General features: G+C 40.9%; 1 protein-coding gene and 1 pseudogene across 4 annotated transcripts in view; both read left to right on the top strand.

Moving 5' to 3' along the window:
* Positions 1–2,682: 2,682 nt before the first annotated feature.
* On the top strand, positions 2,683–3,269 carry LOC117695067 (peptidyl-prolyl cis-trans isomerase A-like; annotated as a pseudogene).
* Positions 3,270–17,931: 14,662 nt separating this feature from the next.
* Acsl4 (acyl-CoA synthetase long chain family member 4) overlaps positions 17,932–21,196 on the top strand; it is a 69,537-nt gene continuing 66,272 nt past the window's right edge. For 2 of the 4 annotated variants that reach the window (XM_034485188.2, XM_076918561.1), the window contains exon 1: positions 18,136–18,281. The gene's annotated coding sequence lies outside the window, so the exon portion shown is untranslated. Of the gene's footprint in view, positions 18,282–21,196 lie in introns of all 4 variants that reach the window. The other 2 variants (XM_034485186.1, XM_034485187.2) reach the window with 2 other exon arrangements.

Genomic DNA, 21,196 nt, shown 5'->3' with positions numbered 1-21,196 from the left:
TGTGTTGCAACAGGCTTGCTTAGATATTCACATTAGAGTTTGCTAGCTGTCACTGATGCCTCTTGTGTAAACAGTATTGTCTGTGTCCAGGGCACAAATTCCACACAGTTTCTAGCTCCTGAGGTACTGGAATCTGGGGCTCATCCAACTGTGTCATAATTTTTTTCTATTATGAACATGATTATTAGATGCCAGCGTCATGGAAAGTTCCTCATAAAAATGGTTTGTAGTGAGAATTCTGGAATTTTGGTTTCTTTTTAAAAACTCAGAAATATTATAAGAAGCTGCACAGTGATGGCACATGCCTTTAATACTAGCACTTAGGAGGCAGAGGCAAGCGGATTTCTGAGTTCAAGGCCAGCCTGGTCTACAGAATAAGTTCCAGGACAGCCAGACCTATACAGAGAAACCCTGTCTCAAAAAACAAAAACAAAAACAAACAAACAAAAAAAAAAACAAAACAAAAAAGGAAATATAAGAATATGTTTTCTTTTCATTCCCTGGTGTGGGTATATGATGCTGCTTCAGACTGTCCATAGCAGGTAACTATGGTTTGCCTTATGTTCTAGCAGAGGTGTGATTTTGCCAACTGTAGATAGTTTGTGTGATCATTTGGAATTCTGAGAACTTTTCAGAAAGTTAGGGCCCCAAGAGATAGGGTGGGTGGTTGTTGGTCATTGGTGATGTTGGTGGGATGGTTTCGGTTTGTTAGTAGTTGTGCTCAAAGAACTGAGAACAATTAGATTCATAGATCTCTATCTCTCTCCCCTTTATTCTTCTTCCTTTCCTATCTAGTGACAAGGTGAAACTGTGAGGATAAAGGGTAAGGAAAACGAGGAACTCACAAAGAAGAAAGACCAGCTACAATGGTCCCCTTAGCATTTGGCTATATGAAGTTCTTTTGGGGACTCAAGATCAAAGAATCAGCCAAAAATGCCAACCTCTTGCTCTCCCCAGTTTTCTTTCTAATTTTCTTTCTCTCATTCTGCATAGTCAGCAAAGAGAAACACTAAGCAAAATCCCTCTTATCAGTCTTTCTCTAGGCTAGGCCCCAAAGTCTTGTTTTACAGTCTTATAAGTAAAGAAAGGCATAAAAGAAGTGTCACTGATTTAAGACAAGCTTTCAGCACTGACTTCAGCTTAACAGATACTGTACTACACAGAAGAATGAATAGGCTGTTTGTACTGGGGGAAGAGGAAGAACAAATGCAAGAGGGAACTATAATATAAAAGGAAAAGTCACTCCACAAAGATCATCAAGCCTTGAGTTAAGTTAAACCTTAACTACTAGTTAAGATGGCTTTCTCTGCCCAAATACTATAGAAATGGACTGAAAATTGCTGGGTTTGGCAGACATCACTGATTTGAAAGAATCCTATTTCATTCCTGTAGTTGAAGCATTATTATCCATAAATGAGTGAACTGTCTTTCTGCAACAAAGAAGCATTAACAGAAAAACAGCATCATTCTTAAATTGCACTTACGGCAATGTCAATGGAAGATAGAAAGTTCTTTGTAGTTAGTCATATAAGTATGCAGATTCCCCAAATGAAAAAAAAGTTGAACTATTAATTTACACCTTAAGGTAAAGCAATTTAGAGACTTGTTTTTGTTAGATAGTGTTCTGGTTAGTTTTTGTTAAGCTGACACAAACTAGAGTCACCTGGGAAGAAGTAGCATCAATTGAAGAATTGTCCCTATCAGATTGATCTGTGGGGCCTGTCCGAGGGACATTTTAGTGTTTCCTGATTGATAATGGAGTACCCAGCTCACTGTAGGTAGAATCATTCCTGGCCAGGTTGGCCTGGCCTATATAAGAATGGTAGCCATGCAAGCCATTGAGAACAAGTGTTCCCCTATGGTCTCTGCTTCAGTTCTTGACTCCAAGTTCCTGCCAGGAGTTTCTGGTTTAGATTCCCTGATGATGGGCTGTAACTTGTACGGCTTTCCTCCTCACGCTGCAACAGAGAGTGAACTAAGACAGATAATATTACCCAGGATGGAAATAACATCCAATCACTGGCTTTAATTATTATGAAGGGCTAGACAAAATTGAAAACTGAGAATTATCTTGAAGCTGTTAGTGAAAGAGTCACAGAGGGTTGGAAGAATAATTCTTAAACATTGAACATCAAAGAGGTTTTTTTGACAAAAGGGAAAAGTTGAAGTTAGTAAAAATAATATTAAGGTTACTATAATAAAAAAGATAATGATGTAATATAGTGAGTCTAAACAGAGGGAGATTTTTTTTTCACCCCCAGGGACATGTGGCATTATTTGAAATGTTTTTATACTCTCTGTCTCTGTCTCTGTCTCTGTTTCTGCCTCTCTCTCTCTCTCTCTCTCTCTCTCTCTCTCTCTCTCTCTCTGTGTGTGTGTGTTGGGGGGGTGTTTGTATTGTCAAAGGGCAGGGCAACTTGCAGAACTCAGTTCTCTCCTTTCATCATGTAAGTCCTAGGGGATCAATGGAACTCACGTCATCAGGCTTGCTGGAAATTGAAACAAAAGATTTGTAAATAAATTTGATTAGCTTTTAAAAATAAATTATAGAGGTAAATAATTTAAGAGCATGACATGTAATGTGCAATTTATGTTACATCACAAAATGGTTGTGTTTGATATTATATATGAATTAAGAACTCACTGAAGTGTTTATAAATGCAGTGTCGTGGGGCTGCAGGGATGGATCAGTGTAACCACAAGGCTGCTTGCTGCCCCCACTGTTCCCTGTCTCCACTTGCTGCAGCTATGAACCCCATCATGTTCTTCAACATCACTACTGATGGTGACCCCTTGGGCAGAGTCCACTATGAGCTGTTTGCAGAAAAAATTCCAAAGACAGCAGAAAACTTTCGTACTCTGAGCACTGGGGAGAAAGGATTTGGTTATAAAAGTTCCTCCTTTCACACCATTATTCCAGAATTCATGCACTAGGGTAGCAATGTCACATACCATAATGGCATTGGCAGCAGATCCATCTACAGAGAGAAATTTGAGGCTGAGGACTTCATTCTGTTTTATACTGGTCCTGGCATCTTGTCCACAGCAAATGCTGAACCATTCCATGATTTTGTTTTGTTTTTGGTTTGCTGTTGTTATTGTTGCTGTTGTTTTCCAAATCTGCACTGTGAAGTAGATGGATGGCAAACACGTAGACACTGGGAAGGTGAATAAAGGCATGAGCATTCTGGAAGCATTTTAGGTTTAGGAATGGCAAGACCAGTAAGAAGATCACCATTTTCACCTGTGGACAGCTCCAATTCTTTTGATTAGCCGGTATCTTACCCACCAGATCATTCCTTCTGTAGCTCAGAAGAGCTCCCCCAACCCATCTGCTCCTAATACTCTGTAATCTCTGTTCACACTGATCTTCTTTAGGTTCCACATTTTCCTCATTCCTCTCCAAGTCTAGTTGGATTGCAGAGTTAAGTTATAATTATAAATAAAAACAAAATAAGAAGTGATACACATATACACACACATGCATACATATACATATGAAAATATAAATGACATACAAGCCAGATAATCATTCTAAATCTTGTTGAAGATAATTTCATCCCAAGAAAGTTGCTCTTCTACGTTTTGTTTTCTGAAGGATTATTATCCACAATGTCTTCATGGATATCTTTCAGTAACTATTTGTTTTTTGAGACAAGGGTTTCACTTTGTAGACAGCACTGGCTTGGAACATTTTTTTTTTTTTTCAAGACAGGGTTTCTCTGTGTAGCCCTGGCTGTCCTGGAACTCACTCTGTAGACCAGGCTGGCCTTGAACTCAGAAATCTGCCTGCCTCTGCCTCCCAAGTGCTGGGATTAAAGGCGTGCGCCACCACCGCCCGGCCAAATCCCCCCCCCCCCCCCGCCCCCAAGAGACTCGGGTAGAGTCACAAGGAGAAATCAGGGATTCGAACGGGGGGGGGGGGGGGAGGGGGCAAGGGCTTGCTCTCTGCAGGCCGCTGCCTAAGCTGCTGCTGGCTTTGAACTTTCTATGTAATCAGGCTGGCCTTAAGCTCACAGCAATGCTCCTGCCTGAGCCTCTTATATGCTGGGATTATAGGCCATGTGCCACATATTCACGTTTTTGAGAGCTTTTGGAAAATAAAAGTTATAAATCTTTGGCTTCAAGATTCCAATGCAGATTCTTTTCAAAACTCATACACATACAGGTGAAGTTCAAATAATATAAAATTAAGTATTTTTTTAGAGTTAAACAGTATCAGGACTTTGTAAGTCACCAAACCTCTCATTCTACAACCTTCCCCAAGGCCCAAAGAAAAAATCCTTGCCTATTACGCCTAGCATCTACCATTTTCCATTCTGTGATTATGAATGTATTTTAGATGTTCTACAAATGGAATCATACTACGTGACCTTTTGTTCCTGGCTTCTTCCACTTAGTTTAATACTTTCAAGGCTCATCTATTTCATAGCATAGATCAGTATTTCATTTTATTTCATTTCTATGGATGAAAATATTCCACTGAATAAGTACAACACATCTGGTTGTTCAGTTACCTGTTGATAGATATTTGAGTTCAAAAATACTTGATTTGGTTTCACATTTTTGCCTTTGTAAATAGTGTTGCATGTGTACGTTTGTTTTCATATTCATTTTCAGTTATTTTGGGTAAACATTTGGAAATGAGATTGTTGGGTTATTCAGTAATTCTAGGTTTAACTTTTTGAGGAACGGATGAACTACTTTCCCAAGCAGCTGTATCATTTTGCTTTTCTGGCAGCAATGTAGGAAGATTCCATTTTAAAAATATCCTTGCCAATCCTTGTTGTTTTTTCAGGTAATACTTTTCAATTTTTTTTAGCATCCATGTGTATATGAAATGATATCTTCCCCTGTTATCTTCTTGATGTATTTTTTTCTGATGACTAATGATGTAGAATATCCTTTTTGGCATGATTTCTTTCTTTTTTTTTTTTTTTCATTTCAATGTAGATAACTTCCTATTTTGGAATGTTTTTGAAATTTCACAAGTTCTTTTATATAGTTCAGAAGATGAAAAGATGAATAGCGAATAAGAATGAGAAAGCTTGTGCTGGGAGATTATATTTACAGAAGCACAAATGTCTTCCTGTCCCTAACTCCCAAAAAGTCTATTTTTTAATCAACATTTAAAAAGTTCCCACTTGATATTAAGCATAAAGGCTTGGACTATTTGCTGGCACAGCTAAACTAACACCAAGAATAAAATGGCACATATGACATAATAGAAGCAATAGCATCTGGGACAAACTGACTATGACTATGAAGCAGATAAGTCCATTGCGTATAAAGGATTTTGAAACATAGAATGAAACTTTGTTGAGCATATGCAGATAAAAGATGAATAAACTGGGAAATTGCAGGAGATTCCTAAAATTATATCAAGGAGAAAAAAAAATTTATGTTTACTTGATTTCAGGTGGGTATGGTGGCCCAAGCCTTTAATCTCAGCACTCTGGAGGCAGAGGTAGTTAGATCATTGTGAGTTCAAGGCTGGTTTGGTCTACATAGGGAGTTCTAAGGAAAACTAAGGTTACAAAATAAAGAGATCCCGTGTCAAAACAAACAAACATACAATCAACAACAAAAAAACCCAAAATTTTATTTGCTTCTTTAGACACATTTCACATAAAGTGAAAAGATTGTATTTTCCTTAGTTATTACCGATATCTTAAAATCTAAACAAGCTTAATATAACAAATGATCTTGTAAGAAATTTTGCTCATTGTTAAATTGTGAACCCTCTGGGACACTAGTAGGAGGTAGGCAATGTCGTCCAGTATGTTGAACGTTGGGCCTAGAGTGCAGAGATGAGTGTTTCTCCTTCCTGTTCTGAAATATGTTCGTACATTACATACTTTTGTGAAGTCTCTTTGTAAAGAAATAAAGAATTTGGACTGTAGACAATCTTTAAAAGTATTTTTCAGCCCTAAAATTCCACTTGAGAGGTTTACTGTTAGTGACTTCACATTTCAAAGGCAAATGAGTATTGCTTCTTATACGTAATTGTAGTAAGTGAAAACTTGTTTCAGTCAAACCTGTATCAACAAAGCACAAGCCTAGAAATCCAGACTTTGAAGTACCAAGAGCTTCTTTTGTTTTGTATACTAGCAGAGTGACTTGATATAATTGTATCAGTGATGATCTGCCCTTTGCCTTGAGGTTCTTAATCTGTGTTTTGCAATATGTGTCATATATGTTTGTTTATCAAACATAGGGCAACCAGTTCTGACAGGACATATTTCTATATTCTAGTCAGTGGATAAAATATTTTGCCCTGTCTAGAACTTTCCCAGTCTTTTAATTCTATAACTTCTATGACATAAAGTGATGTCACTTTTACTTTCATATGATCTGATGGTGTGGTTTTTTTTTTTTTTTTTTTTTTTTTTTTTTTTTTTTTTTTTTTTTTTTTTTACGGGGAGGTACTGGGTTTTTAAATGCTTTCCTCCCATCCCTTCTTGCTTGTAGGAAAAATCATAAAGATGCTATTATGATTCCCCCTACACACCAAGGACCACCACCAGTGAGGTCTCTCTCCAGACTTTCTAATGTAAGTCTCACAGATTGTGGTCAACTCATTACCATTAACTCTTTGTTACAATGCCAAGACTATAGAGAAGCTTTTGCTCTGCTGTACCTAAATGTAATACAATCCTTCCTACATAGATCACATCTTCTGGACTGCCTGCTCAATAGAGGCTCAAGTTGCCAATGGAAAAGATCCATCTCAGTTGAGTGTAATTGACATGGTCGTCACATTAGGTAGGGTGGATTCCCAGTTTTTAAGGTTTCTGTATTTTTGTTTTGAAATTAAAAATATTTTTCATACACTATATTTTGATCATGTTATTTCCCCTACCCCAACTCCCACTGTATCAGATAAAGGAGCTATTAAAGCCACAATCAGGTAAGTGTATGGGGGAATTGATTTCATTTACATCATTTGCAGACTGTATCAGTTCTCAATATTTTTATTACTTCTTGGCTATTCTTCCATGTTCATTTCCAGACATACTTTCTAACAGCACGTTTCTTGTGTTTCTGCAAAGTCTTTTCTTCAGCTTTTGGTTGGTCTGCTTATGCCCCCAAACAGTAGAAGCTCTGAAGGATGAAAATCAGGGTGTAGGAGAGGAAAGCAAAATTGTAGCTGACCTATCATTTAAGGACAGTGATTTCTGTTTAACTATGATCTCTCTCCTCACAGTTTCCCTAATATAATGTTAAACTATATTGTACCCCTAGGAGGGAAGGAACTACCTCCCAAACTCAGATTTAAACAAGAATACTTCTCTTTGCTCTGAAACAAATAGTATTTTTGGCTGCTGATTGTTTTTTTTTTTTTTTTTGAGACAAGGTTTCTCTATGCAGCCCTGGTTGTCCTGGAACTTGCTATGGTAGACCAAGCTAGCTTTGAATTGATAGAGATCTGCCTGCCTCTGCCTCCCAAGTGCTGAGATCAAAGGCATGCACCACCAGGCTGGCTGATGGAGGTTTTTTGTTTGTTTGTTCTTGTTTTTATTCTTTAATCTTTTTTTTACAGTCCAGACTTCATCCCTTTCCAGGTCTGCACCCCTGGGGCCTCAAGTCTCTAGAGGGTTAGGCGTGTCTACTCTCTCTGAGGCCAGACCAGGCAGTCCCCTGCTGTATTGTTGGGGGCCTCATATCAACTGGTGTGTGCTGCCTGGTTGGTGGTTCAGTCAGTGTCTGAGGGATCTCTGGGGTCCAGGTCAGTTGACACTGCTGGTCTTCCTATGGGCTGATGGAATTTTTAAAAATTGCACATGAGACTTTAAAGCATCAGCTTGTAAATTTTTCTTATTGGCCATTTACTTATTAAGATTGAAGAGTATTGGCTCAGGATCCCCTAGACCAATTTCTCAGCAAAATGGAGATTTATTTGCCCCAGATGGGACAAAGGGCATGGAATAAGAGACAAAGTTAGGAGTTAGAAGTGGAGGGAGAAGGAGAAAGGGACAAGGGAGAGGGGTGAAAAGGGTAAAGGAGAGGGTCAGGGCTATTTGTCCCAGAGTGAGACAAAAGATTGCCTTTGGATAGAGAGGAGACAAGCGTGGCACCTACGAAAATGGTGGTTTATAAAGGTACAAGGTTAACCCTGTGTTAAGATGAGATGTTTGATTTTAGTTGGGCATGTTAATTAGGTGATACAAAAGGGATTTTTGATTGCTGGGCTGCAATACTTTGATAATTGAATCTTCGTAGTTAGCCTCAGGAAGAGGAAATGGCCAAATATGGCACCAGACCTTGGGGGCTAGCTTCAGGAATGTAATCTAATATTTTTTAAGCAAGGCAGAGGGAATGTTGGAGAAGGGCAAGGCCTGCCAGAGCCACGCTTGCCACCTCAAGCTAGCCAGAGTCCCTTCAAAAAACAATTACAAATTCTTTTTCAATTTCTTTAGAAAATTAGAGGAAGAGGGCTAGAGAAATGGCTCAGTGGTTAAGAGCACTGACTGCCCTTCCAGGGGTCCTGAGTTCAATTCCCAGCAACCACATGGTGGCTCACAAACATCTGTAATAGGAGTCTAATGCCCTCTTTCTGGTGTGTCTGAAGGCAGTTACAGTGTGCTCAAATACATAAAATAATTTTAAAAAAAAAAAAGAAAATTAGAGGAAGAGTTTTTATTTTTGTTGTTGTGGTGGTTTTTTTTAAGTCGGGATTCACTGTGAAGCTTTGGCTGTCCTGGAACTCTTGTAGATGAGGCTTACCTCTGCCTCCAGAGTGCTGAGATTAAAGGCAGGCACCATTGAATCCAGACAGGTGTTCTGATAAAATGTATCAATTACCTTAAATGCTTTTATTTCATTCCGTGAGTTGTTTTTTTTTTTTTGTTTGTTTGTTTGTTTTTTGTTTTTCGAGACAGGGTTTCTCTGTATAGCCTTGGCTGACCTGGAACTCACTCGGTAGACCAGGCTGGCCTCAAACTCAGAAATCCACCTGCCTCTGCCTCCCAAGTGCTGGGATTAAAGGCGTGCGCCACCACCGCCCGGCTCATTCCGTGAGTTTTAAATGTTCCAAAAGTGAAGAGAATCACAAGCTTATGAACAAAGATAGTCACGATTTATAGTTTATAAGTTATGGAAAATTTTAAAGACAAACTCAAATATCCCACAAAGTGGTATGGGAATAAACAGATTATGTGGGACATGCGTGTTGGAGAATTATGAGATACTAATGTTACATAAGAAGAAAATTTCAGCACTATTTGAAGAACACCTTAAGCTTAGTTTAGTGGCACATGCCTTTAATCCCAGCACTTGGGAAGCAGAGGCAGGCAGACCTCTATGAGTTTGCATCCTCTATGAGCTTGGTCTACATACTGCGTTCCAGAGTTGGGAAAAAGCAAAAGAAACTTATTCTTAGTACTACCATTTGTTTTCAGACTCCATTTAATCATAAGGAGAAACTAAATTCAAGGTCCCAGGCCCTAGGGCTCCTGGGGATTTCCCTAGAGCTGAACAGCTTCTGTTGTAAGAGTTGTCTGAGTCCCACCGTCTCAAGGATGTCTCCATCTTGCTGGCAGGGTCAAACAAGTTCATGTTCTCAGGCCTAGAAAAGAACACCTATCCCATTTCTCCAAATGTTTTCTTGATTGTCTGTTAACTGGCAAAGAATATAGAAATTGCTGTTAGCTAATCCAAGGTGCATAAGTTATAAAAATATATAACCAAGTGCCTGCTATGCCCTAATTAACTACTTGTAGCTGACCCGCTCTTTTGTTTCCTTATCACGCTGAGCTACTACCCCTTATCACTCTAAGCTCCGGACTTAAAGTCTGGGAGAATGAATTGTGGACCTTGAAGCCAGGTCTCCAACTGGTACTCCCTTGGATAACTTTGTAGCTCACGGAAATTCTCCCATCTCTTTTTGTTACCAACTTTAAAAAATGTTGCACAATCTCCTTTCTGGGACTAGGTTCAGTTCCGGGGCCGGCCGCCTCCCTGAGCACTCAGAAAATAAAGCTTTCATTTTTAAGCTTCTGTATCTAAAGTGAGTGTTTTTCTGGGTCATTTTGACTTCTACCCAGAACTCAACACCAGGATAGCCAGAGCTACACAGTGGGACTATGTCTTGAAACAAAAAAACAAACAAAATAAACAAACATGACAATTATTTGCAGAGTGGTGGTGCCCCATCCCTTTTCTTTTGCATGCCTTTAATCCCAGCACTTGGGAGGCAGAGGCAGGTGGTTCTCTGAGCTCAAGGCCAGCCTGGGCCTTCAGAACAGCCAGGGCTACACAAAGAAACCCTGTCTTGAAAAATCAAAAAAGAAAAGAAAAATCCTTCTTCCTCTGCCTCCAGACTTCTAGTATAGGCATGTGAAAGCTTATTAGACAAGAAGGAACATTCTTCTATCAGATGAGCAAATCTTTCTGATAGATATCTTTCAATTTTGTAAAGGATATGAAGAAACTGGCAGTCACACACTCTGGCTAAGGCTCTTTCTCCAGACAGTTTGACAAGATCTTTAAATGTAGCATGCATTTCCTCTCTGACATCATTTCCACTTACTGAGGTCTCCTTACAGAGAGGTTTTGTTTTCTGACTTTGCAGTGGCGATGATTAAATCTTGGGGTATTGTGCAGGCTGGACAAGCATTACCATTAAGCTATATCCAAAGCATACATAAAGAAGCTTAGCCAGATACCAAAAAGATACATGTGCAAGGATATTATTTCTAAGAGTGAAAAACTAAGCAAAAATATTTTTATTGGATTTTTTAATTTATTTTTTTAATTTTTGGGTGACTATTTTGTCTGCATGTATATGTGTACCACATGCATACTTAGTGTCTGTACAGGTAAGAAGGCAGCATCAGACCTCCCAGAACTGAAGTTATGGATGGTTAAATCTGGGTTCTCTGCAAGACCAATGCATTATTATAAATGACTGAACTATGTTTTCAGGCCTCAGGCAAAAGTCTTAATATTTTTTTAATTAAAATGAGCTCTCAGGTTGAAGTTATCCACAGAGTCTGAAGCTACCTGCCTAGACAGCCTGGATTAGAAATGATTCTACAATGTATAGGTTCACCTTTAAAAGACTTGTTTTAAATGTCTCCTCATGAAAAAGATCTAATAGAGATGTAGGATGTTCGGGGCTGGAGAGATGTCTTAGCTATTAAGATTGCTTCTGCTCCTGCAGATGACCTAGGCTCAGTTCCTGGAAGCAGGCTGTTTGAAAAGAGGTCTTCCTTCTCTTTTAGGTGGGTTTATGTGATAGTGATCTTTTAAAACATACTTAATCATTCACATTCATGTTTTCTTAAATTGATGAGTATCCAAGATTTTTGGCCAATTTTTTACTTTTAGAAATAAATGTGTCCTTCTTTGCTTTCTGCTGCTATGACAAAACATTGAAGGCAGCTTAGGGGATGCAAGGGTTCCTTTCAGCTCACATCGTAAAGGGAAGCCAAGGAGTTCACCTGGAGACAGGCGCTGAAGTAGAGGCCATAGAGGAATATTATGTGTTGGCTTATTTCCCATGGCTTACTCAGCCTGCTTTCTTATACCACCCAGAACCACCTGCACATCGGTGGCACCATCCAAAGTGAGCTGGGCCCTCCCAAACCAATCATTAATCATGAGGATGGGGGTGAAGAGATAGCTCTGTGGGTAGAGGCTATCAAGTCTGACAACCTGAATTTAAACCCCGGGTCCACATGATGGAAGGTTGTCCTTTGACTTGTATACCCATACATGTAAATAAATGAATGAATGAATGAATACATAAATAAATATTGTTCCACAGACTTGCCTACAAGCTTTGCATGGAGGTATTTCCTCAGTTAAGGTTCCCTCTTCTCAGATAACCCTAGCTTGTGTCAAGTTTACAACAACGACAAGCCATAAAGCAATCTAACCAGTAGAATACTATCTACCTTATAGACCTGTGTGTTATAGGAACTACTGTGTGTAATGTGTTTGCTTCTGTGACTGGCACATAGTAAACATTCAATAAATGGAAGTGTTTATGATTTAAACATATTGCTAAATGTTTTCTATCTGAATAATGGACACTTTCATTATGTCATGTGTCTTACAGGGCCAAAGTGAAGAAGACAGGTTTTTTTAAATCATAGTGTTTTAATTTGAAGGATTGCACACTGACAGTTTAGACATATTTTATTTTATATAATTCATAAACTAAGGGAATATTTGGAAATTGTAGGGTACAGGGGGCTTCATGGTCAGAAAAATTTTGTGAAGAAAGTAGCTCAAGGATTTTAGACTTCAGATTTAAGAAAAGGCCAGCTGGTAATTAAGAGCCTGAAGAATGACTGATGTTGGTGTAGCATCTTTCATTTGTTTCTCTTTAAATTCCCCTGTGTAAATGAGGCAGTTGCCCCTGATAATTGTCTTGGACTTTTTCTCACTGTGAAAAAGTACCTGACAAACAAGTTGAGAGAAAGGATTTGTTTTTGTTCATGGTTTCCGTTTATAGTCCTAGGCTTTTGTTGATTCTATGCGGAGAGATAGAACGTCACTGAGGTGAGAGCATGTGGGATCATCTCACAGCTGCCAGAAATCAGAGAAAGAAAGAAAAAGCTCAAGGACCTGGAGGACCAATGGCAAACCCTCTAGCTAGATCCTGTGGCCTAAAGTTCCTACTGCTTCCCTAAATAATGGCATCAGCAAGAGACATAGTTGGACACTTGACCCGGATGGTACATTTCATATTAAAATCACACAAGTAATCCATAGCTGCCATTTCTACACAAATGCTACAAGTAGATATTTTCTGAGTACATTTTCATTTCATTTTCCTTCCGATAGATCTTCTTATCACCTCCACTTTGTAGGTGAAGAGGCTGAGATTGTGAAACGGGTCACATGACTTTCTGTAGGATGGTTGGCCCAAGTCCACATCCCAGGTGCTTTCCCTCCTACTCCATTGCCTCTGTCATTGATCTACCAGCTATAACAGTGGGTGATTCTGAGGAAAACACAATTAAAGGTGTTATTTTGCTAGCCATTTAAGAATATGACTTACTGGGATCTTTTTGTATGTTAGAGGGAAAGGATAGTGGGTTTGAGTGAGTTACAAGATTGGTCATCTTTTTATCTAATATGGTCAGACTAGAAGCACAAAGTAACTTTCTTACAGATTTGATGATTTCTAGCATCTCTCTGTCTCTGTCCCTCTCCCTCCCTCCCTCCCTCCACTCTTCTCTTCCTCCTTCCCTTCTTCCCTCCCTTCCTCTCTCCCTTCTTTCCTCTCTTCTCTTTTCTCTCCTCCCTCCCTCCCTCCCTCCCTCCCTCCCTCCCTCCCTCCCTCCCCCTCCCTCCTGGCTTTATGAACAATATATTTTTTTCCTTCTTTGGAAAGTTGCTAAAGCATTTTTTTCCAAGGAACACTGCCAATATTTATTTAGGGAACTTAGGAGTTAGCTTTTAAAAGGACATTGAAGGAGTCTTAAAGAGAAACTGAAATGAAGTTTCATTAAAACTTTGGGGCCAGGAGCTCTGGGTGCCTGTACAAGTTCCAGCTAGTCAATGTGGCCTTGGGGTTGGTGGGGTAGGGTGTTGAGAATTGATAGATTCTGGAGAAAAGAGAGCTAGTTGTTTGTAAGGATTTGGCCTCTAGTTAACTGATCAAGTCCCAGGGCGTGGTCCCACCACATCCACGAGTGGCACCAATAGGAATTGGTGGGTTATAAAAACAAGAGATAAAGTTGGGAGAAAGGACAGGGAGTAGATCCAGGAGGGGTTATGGGGAAGTGTGTGTGTGTGTGTGTGTGTGTGTGTGTACGTGGTGGGTGAATATGATCAAACTCTCCATGTGTTTGAAATGCTCCAGAAATTAGTTACAATATTATATTTTTAAAAACCTAGTGTCTTTATAAATTAACTTGGGAATACCCAAGTCATTGTACAAATTAACATCATTAAAATTCCTATTTTAAGGCATTAGATGTCTTTTCTTTTGCTTAGGTTTGTTCAATGAGTCTGAAGACCAATGAAATACATAGGGATAGCTGGGCAGTGGTGGTGCACACCTTTAATCCCAGTACTTGGGAGGCAGAGGCAGGCAGATTTCTGAGTTCGAGGCCAGCCTGGTCTACAGAGTGAGTTCCAGGACAGCCAGGACTACACAGAGAAACCCTGTCTTGAAAAACAAAAACAAAAAAAACAAAAAACAAAAAACAAAACAAAAAAAACAAAAAAAAAAAAAAACAAAGAAAGAAAAGGAAAAGAAATATATCAGGATAAAAATAAATGACTGTAAGAAAAGATAAAACAATGTTCAAAATAATACTTGTATTTAACCAGTATACCTGTGACCATTTTGTGGTTTTCATTTGATAGAGGGGACCAAACCCAGTGACTTAGACCTACTACTCAACTGCAGTATCACTGGACTGTGCCTTCAGCCTTGATTTTGAGCACTATTGAAAAGTCACTTAGTTTATTATTTCGTTCACAGTGAGATCATCTCCTGAGGTCTCTGGTTTCACTAGTTGCTTCATACACACCGCTAAAGAAAACATTTTGCCTGGTTATCAGGTCTGTAAAAATAAAGTTTGTTAATGGCAAACTCTAACATAATTTGTATATTCAAATATTATTACAAAGTCCTGCTGCTTGTATTTGGGCTCCAGGAGGAAATTATTATTCTAGTAACTCAAGAAGTAAGTTTAAGATGCAGACTTGTTACATAGTCAGTGAAGAACAGTTGTTTTCTGTCCTTCCATAAATAACTAATGCCAAGAGCAGCCTGGCTATCTATTTCAGCTTCTTATTACAGGAGAGCAAAGCTAGCAGGCACTAAATATCCATGTCTGCTAACAGAGAGGCCTTGTTCAATTCCATTTAGCTTCTAGAAGCTTTATTTTCCTATACTTTTTAAAAAAGGGCTTTGAAATGAATTTTTAACATTAGCATACTTAGAAGTAGGTTTCATTATGACTTTTTATACATATTTGAATATGTATAAAAATGTGTATGCACTTATTTGTCCATCTGTCCTACTGCTCTCATTCCTTCTCACTGGTGTCCCCCCAGTACCTCTTCTGTTTTTTTTTTTTAATCATATGTATGCCTTTTTTGTGCTGTATTTTAAATCTTGACATTTGCATCTTATATTTTCCTAACTCTTCCTTCCTCTCTAACTTGATTTTGGTGGGATATCACTGAGTGTACTTCACAGCAAGCCCCTGCGGGTGGTAGGAATTCCAAGCTCTATTACTAGTTAGCTTTGTGACTGGACACATGTTTCATTTTCATCTGTTTCTTCATCTTTCAATGACAGTAATAGTCCATCCTCAAAAGGTATAAAAAAGTTGTAACCGTTCTAAAATGTCAGACAGCTGCTTGGGGAGGGAGAAATGTTTTCCTTCAGGGTCATAGGTCTTAGATGTCTTTTCTTGCTTTCCTCCCTTCCCTCCCTCCCTCCCTCCAGTCTTTCCTTCCTTCCTTTCAATATATATAGTGATCCTGATATATATATCTCGTGTGATCCTGAGATACGCTTTCCTTTTGTAGTTCAGGCTGGCCTCAAACTGCCTTAGTCTAGAGAGCTGGGATCACAGGCTTGTGCCACTACTCCCTGCTCTTGAAAAAAAAGAAAGCAGATCTAGAACTACTATGGAAATGTGGGGTGGTGGGCCATGAGAAGAAACTGGGTGCTTGGTTGAGCATAAGCCTGGAATCCTGGAGCCTTATTGGACTGCAGGAGTTCGGCTCTGCTCCCAGGTCCTGGTTCTTTTCATTTAGCTTCAGCCCTCCACAGCCTCTCCTACAGAGAGGTCTATGACCATCAGTCACGAGGAACAGGCCTCAGGCCCTAGGGAGATTTACATACCAATGTAATACCTGAAGGCCAGAGGGTGGAGCCAATTAAGCATTCTTCCCTAGTCCCTCCCCCCTCTCTCCCTCCTTATTTAACTCAGGTCTGCCCTGGGTTTTATGGGGGTGCACATCCAGATCCAATCACCATCAGCCATGATATTAAAGCCTGTGAAAACCCATGGACTTTCTTGTGTCATTGGGGCCGAGCTGTGAGGAACCGTGGAGAAGGCCTTTAATGAGTGCCTAATTTTCTGCCTGGAGGAACCCTAAGCATTCCCAGCCATGCTACCCACATGGAAATACTTGTCTTCAATTTGAGATTTGTTTTTTCCATTTGTTTATTTTTTCATTTTTTGACAGCGTCTCCCTTCCCCTCTTCTCTCTTTGATTTTTTTTTTTTTTTGTTGTTGTTGTTTTTTGTTTTTCCAGACAGGGTTTCTCTGTGTAGTCCTGGCTGTCCTGGAACTCACTCTGTAGACCAGGCTGGCCTGGAACTCAGAAATCTGTCTACCTCTGCCTCCCAAGTGCTGGGATTAAAGGTGTGTGACACCACTGCCTGTCTTCTCCTTTATTTATGTCTTCTAAATTTTGAGGGACTTCTGTAAGCTGAGGACTACTGAATTCAGAAGAGTTAATTAAAAATGTCTGGGCTACGTGATTAATGATGAAGGAAACTAGAAAAAGTATTTAAATTACAAGTTCTTTTTCTGCTTGGGTTAACAGGTTGATTTATATAGAACACCGGGTCTGTGTGGTACTTTGGTTTTAATTCCATAACTAAACTGTAAGTTTGTTGGAGTGTATGGTTTGTTCCTTCATTTTTTTGGTATTAACTCTAGGATAAATGACAGGTCTCTGTACACTGTAGGTACCTAGTGGAATATATAGCCATCTAATAATTATGTTTCTGCCACTACAAGAATTTCTCATAAAAATAAAGATGACAATTAAGTTTGTTGTTTGAAGTCCTGAACTTTCTAGGTCAATCTTGAGAAAGGAAAAGTACATGAGTGCCTAAACAATGTTTATATGCACATTATATACAACTTGGTGAGTCTGTTGGAAATAAAATGAGCACTACAGCTTTAGAATAACATTCAAACAAGCTGAAAGTCTCTGCCAGGCACACTAACAGTGTGTCATTTGGGGGGGGGGTGCTTCTTAAAAAAATCCAAAATTAAAGAATTTCACCAAATGAAAATCCACATCAAAACATCTGAGGATTATTTCTCTAGACATCCACACTGGAACAAACAGCCCAGATGATCATGATACACACAGGCTAAAATGGACTACTACTAAAGTACTACTACTGAGGCAAGCAATTGTATGTGTGTGCATCACACACAGTCATTCTACAAGGAAAATGAAAAGTAGCTAGTAAAACACCCATAATAGGCAGGGAAAAAAAAGCAGCCAGTCTACTCTTATGCATCACAGAACTGGAAGAATAGTTTACATTTCTTTGGGCAACTTATTCTTGGCAGTTTGTGGCTTATTATTCGCAATTACAGTCTTGGCTTGAAGTCTTGAGATAGCCTCTAGAATTTGTTGAGAACAATAATTTCTCAGCTCTTGGGGGGCGGGGGGGGGTAAAAGGTCTTTATCAGGAAGTCTCAGAAGTAATAGAATCTAATAGTACTGCCCTGACTTTTTCTTATCAGTTGTGGGCTCTTTTGCCTAGACTAAGTGACGCGCAAAACCCTGCCTTCAGGAGACATTTCATAAGCCTGAGAGTAGGGATCTTAATACCGCTCAAGGCAAGAGATAAAAGGATGGAAGGCTTTGGCTTTCAGGAGCTAGAAGCCAGCTGACTGGGTTAAGATCTCTCCTATAGGAAGCACGAGGCAGTCCAAAGATTGGTATCTAACTAAGGGCAGCTGGAAGATGACCCCGGGGGAACTTTCATCCTGGGTGGAGTCCCGGCTAACCCGCTAGGGCGTGGGCCGATTCTGCAGCTCTTGGCTACTGGGCGCCAAACCCACTCGGGCTGTTCTGCCCAGCACTGCGGGAGCGGCATGGTGGCTGTGGGCTCAAGGGAGCCTTTAGCGACCTGCGACCCCTCGGAAGCAGCCCTCCTCCTTTGCAGCAGCTGCAAGCCCCGTCGGGCTCCGCCTCTTTGGCGGTGACGTCCTTAGCGAGCGGAGGCGGGCGTGTGGGTGGGCCGAGCCGGCGGCCGCCTGCGATTCGGCGGGCTCAGCCACACCACCGTTCTCCCCCGCTCCGCCCGCCCCTCCGGGCTCGTCTTTTCCGGGCTCGCGCTGGGCCCCGCCTCCGCTGGCTGTCCCGGGCTGCGCGCGCGTCGCTGCGGCTCTCTCTTTTTTTTTTTTTTCCACTGGCCTCCGCGGCTCGCCCCTCCTTGCCAGGCAGCTCCAGAGCTAGCGGGCACGCGAGCTCTTCTCCGGGAGCTTCCTTCCCCGTAAGGCCAGGACCCAGTGGCAGACTCGTGGCGAGCGAGGCAGCAACCTTCGGTGAGTGATCCTAGGCTGGGGAGGATGTGGCTGCTGCGCCCTTGCCCCGGAGAGCCCCCAATTCCTGCCGGGCTCCGCGATCCTCACCTGAGCTGGCTGGAGGTCGGGGGGGTGGGGGGGGGAGGAACTCAGCTTTTCCGGCCGCGGCCGCTGGCTCATGGAGAGAGCCACTGTCACTATCTCCTCCTTTGATGCTCTCTGGGATCCTCCAGAACCCCACCTGGCTCTTCCCTGTAGCCCGCTGTACCCTGAGAGCCACGCGAACTCTTCCTCCGGGGATACCGGGCTTTGCCACGACTCAGTTGACTTGAGCACACCAAGTGCCTGCTAGACCTCCAAACGACCTTTGGGTCGCCCCTAGACCTCAGCTCCATTTTGTCCCCTCCCAGTCACTCTGTAACAGGGTCGAGGCGCCCGCGGGTGGTGGTGGTGGCAGCGGCGGCGGCGGTGGTGGTGTCTTTGGCTCTAGAAACATCTGCCCTCTCTAATTTGAGGAGGGTGCCTTCGCTTTCGATAGATACCCTCTCAGCATCCATACCTTTACGTATGTTAGCAAACAGCTGGATCGTAGCTGAAACGTGTACCCTGTGTGCTTCCCGTCTTTATCTCCGCGATCAGTAGGTGCTGTATATTTAATATTAGGTTTATTCACTTCCCCTTCCTCTCATTCGAGTACCGAAAAGAACTGTGGCCGATGTCTATAGACAGAAAAACCTAGGAGAATGTGATTCATTGCCTAACCGGTTACATATTTGAAATCAGACGTCATTTCTCCTTTTTACTCTAGCATCTCCTTCGAAGACATTTTCCCCCATCCTCTTGAAATTAATTTGCTCATTTGTACTTTTCGTTTTTTTTTCTTTTAAGTCAATCCTCACTCAACAGAAACAACTGTAAGGATGGGAGTAAGGGGAAATGAACCTTGTTGAAGAAGTAAGCAGTTTGCTTTACTGGTTCAGGGTTTAATCAACCACTCAGTTTCCTCTTCTGTGGAAATGCCCAGCTGTCGTGCAGTTGGATTCAAGCATAACCGCGGTTCCTTCTCATGTTTTGCCTCTTGAAGCTGTAAATTCATGGTTAGTAACATGTTGTTATAGATGTTTAACCCAAGAAAGCCGTTTGCTGCACTTACTTGTAACTTTAGGTTTTCTTTTTGTACTTGCAGCAAGCAAGGTTTCCAAATATTCTTAATGTATAAACAACCAGCAAGTGGAGATCAGTTACAGTGCTGTTACTGGGCAGATCAAGCAACATTCAAAGTGTAAGATCTCTTCTCTTAAATTGCAAACATAGCTCATCTTTTCAGCCACGTCTGCAAAAGTGCAAAATATGGTAGACTCCTGTTCGAATTTACACTCTCTGCTATTTCCAGGGAGGAACCAGTAGTATATTGTCAATATATGTGCAAATTTCGGTAAAGGACCTTGATATCAATCAGATATAAAGATTTTTACTGTATTGGGTAGAGATGCAATGGGTAGAGGAAGAAGAAAATCTTACTCATTTTAGGTGGCAATCGACCTGAATCTGAACTCTGGAGATGTTCCAGCACCAGCAGCCTCTCGGCTATATACTAGCTGTAGACACCTTGAACAGGGGCACTTTTCTTAGCTTTTCACATATAGAAATTAAGTGAGTTTATGGTTGGCAGGATGATTCATCCATAACCCCTCCCTCATTTTGGCTTCCGTTTTTTAAAAACCTGAGCTTTTTTATGAATATATATGTATTTTAGCACACTTTATGTTAAGGCTGTGGCTGAATCTTGTTTATATCAGTTTAGAACATCTCAAAGTTTGCATAGGCTAGCTTTACTCAATAGAGTTCTTAGATAGGGTAGTGGCCCAGGACTTTAATCCCAGCACTTGGGAAGCATAGGTGGAGGCGGAGAGGGAGGAGGCGGAAGCCTATGCGGATCTTGGGAGCAGAGGCAGGCAAATCTCTTGAGTTTGAGGCCGATATCTAAATTCATGAGTTCCAGGAGAGCCAAGCCTACACAGAGAACTATTGTCTCAAAAACAAAACGAAAGCCAAAACAAGATGATTAATTCTTAAATTCATCCTGACTGTTCAAGTGCATAAATTCAGAAGTAGTTTTACAAATGTTAGGTTAATTTCCACTTGCAAATGAAAGCTATGGGTACCACACTGAGTTGTTAGATACTCATGACCATTAGAAACTTGTAAGGATATGTACATACTGCCTTAAAACTGTAATTAGCTAGTAACATTGAAAGTGTAGACAGAGGGCCTGGAGTGATGGCTTAGTGGTTTAGAGCAATGGCTGCTCTTCAGAGGAACCAGGTTCAAGTCTCACCACTCACATGGTGGCTCACTTCCTCCTGTAACTCTCAGTCTCAAGGGATCCTGCACCCTCTTCTGGCCTCTGTGAGCACCAGACATGCCTGTGATCCACAGACAAACATGTAGACAAAACACCTATATACATAAAATAAAAATATTTAACTGGTCATGGTGGTACATGCCTTTAAGCCTAGCACTTTTGGGAGGCAGAAGCAGGTAGATTTGTGCTGTAAAGCCAGCCCAGTTTATGTAGAAAGTTCCAGAATAGCCAGGACAATATAGTCCCTCTCTCTAACAACAATAATAAAAATATACTTTAAAAACATATGGATAGCCAGGCAGTGGTGGTGCACACCTTTAATCCCAGCACTTGGGAGGCAGAGGTAGGTGGATTTCTGAGTTCAAGGCCAGCCTGGTTTACAGAGTGAGTTCCAGTATAGCCAGGGCTAAACAGAGAAACCCTATTTCAAAAAACAAAACAAAACAAAACAAAACAACATATGCAGAAGTCTCACTCATTCTATTTATAATTCATTCCACTCTCCTGTTCTTAGTGGCTCACATATTTTGTGGAAGATCTTCAGGATGTGATGGTTAAGAGGACAGCACTT

The sequence above is a fragment of the Arvicanthis niloticus genome, chromosome X (genome assembly GCF_011762505.2).
Source record: "Arvicanthis niloticus isolate mArvNil1 chromosome X, mArvNil1.pat.X, whole genome shotgun sequence".
Lineage (NCBI taxonomy): Eukaryota > Metazoa > Chordata > Mammalia > Rodentia > Muridae > Arvicanthis > Arvicanthis niloticus.
This window is presented reverse-complemented; position numbering and strand designations above follow the sequence as displayed.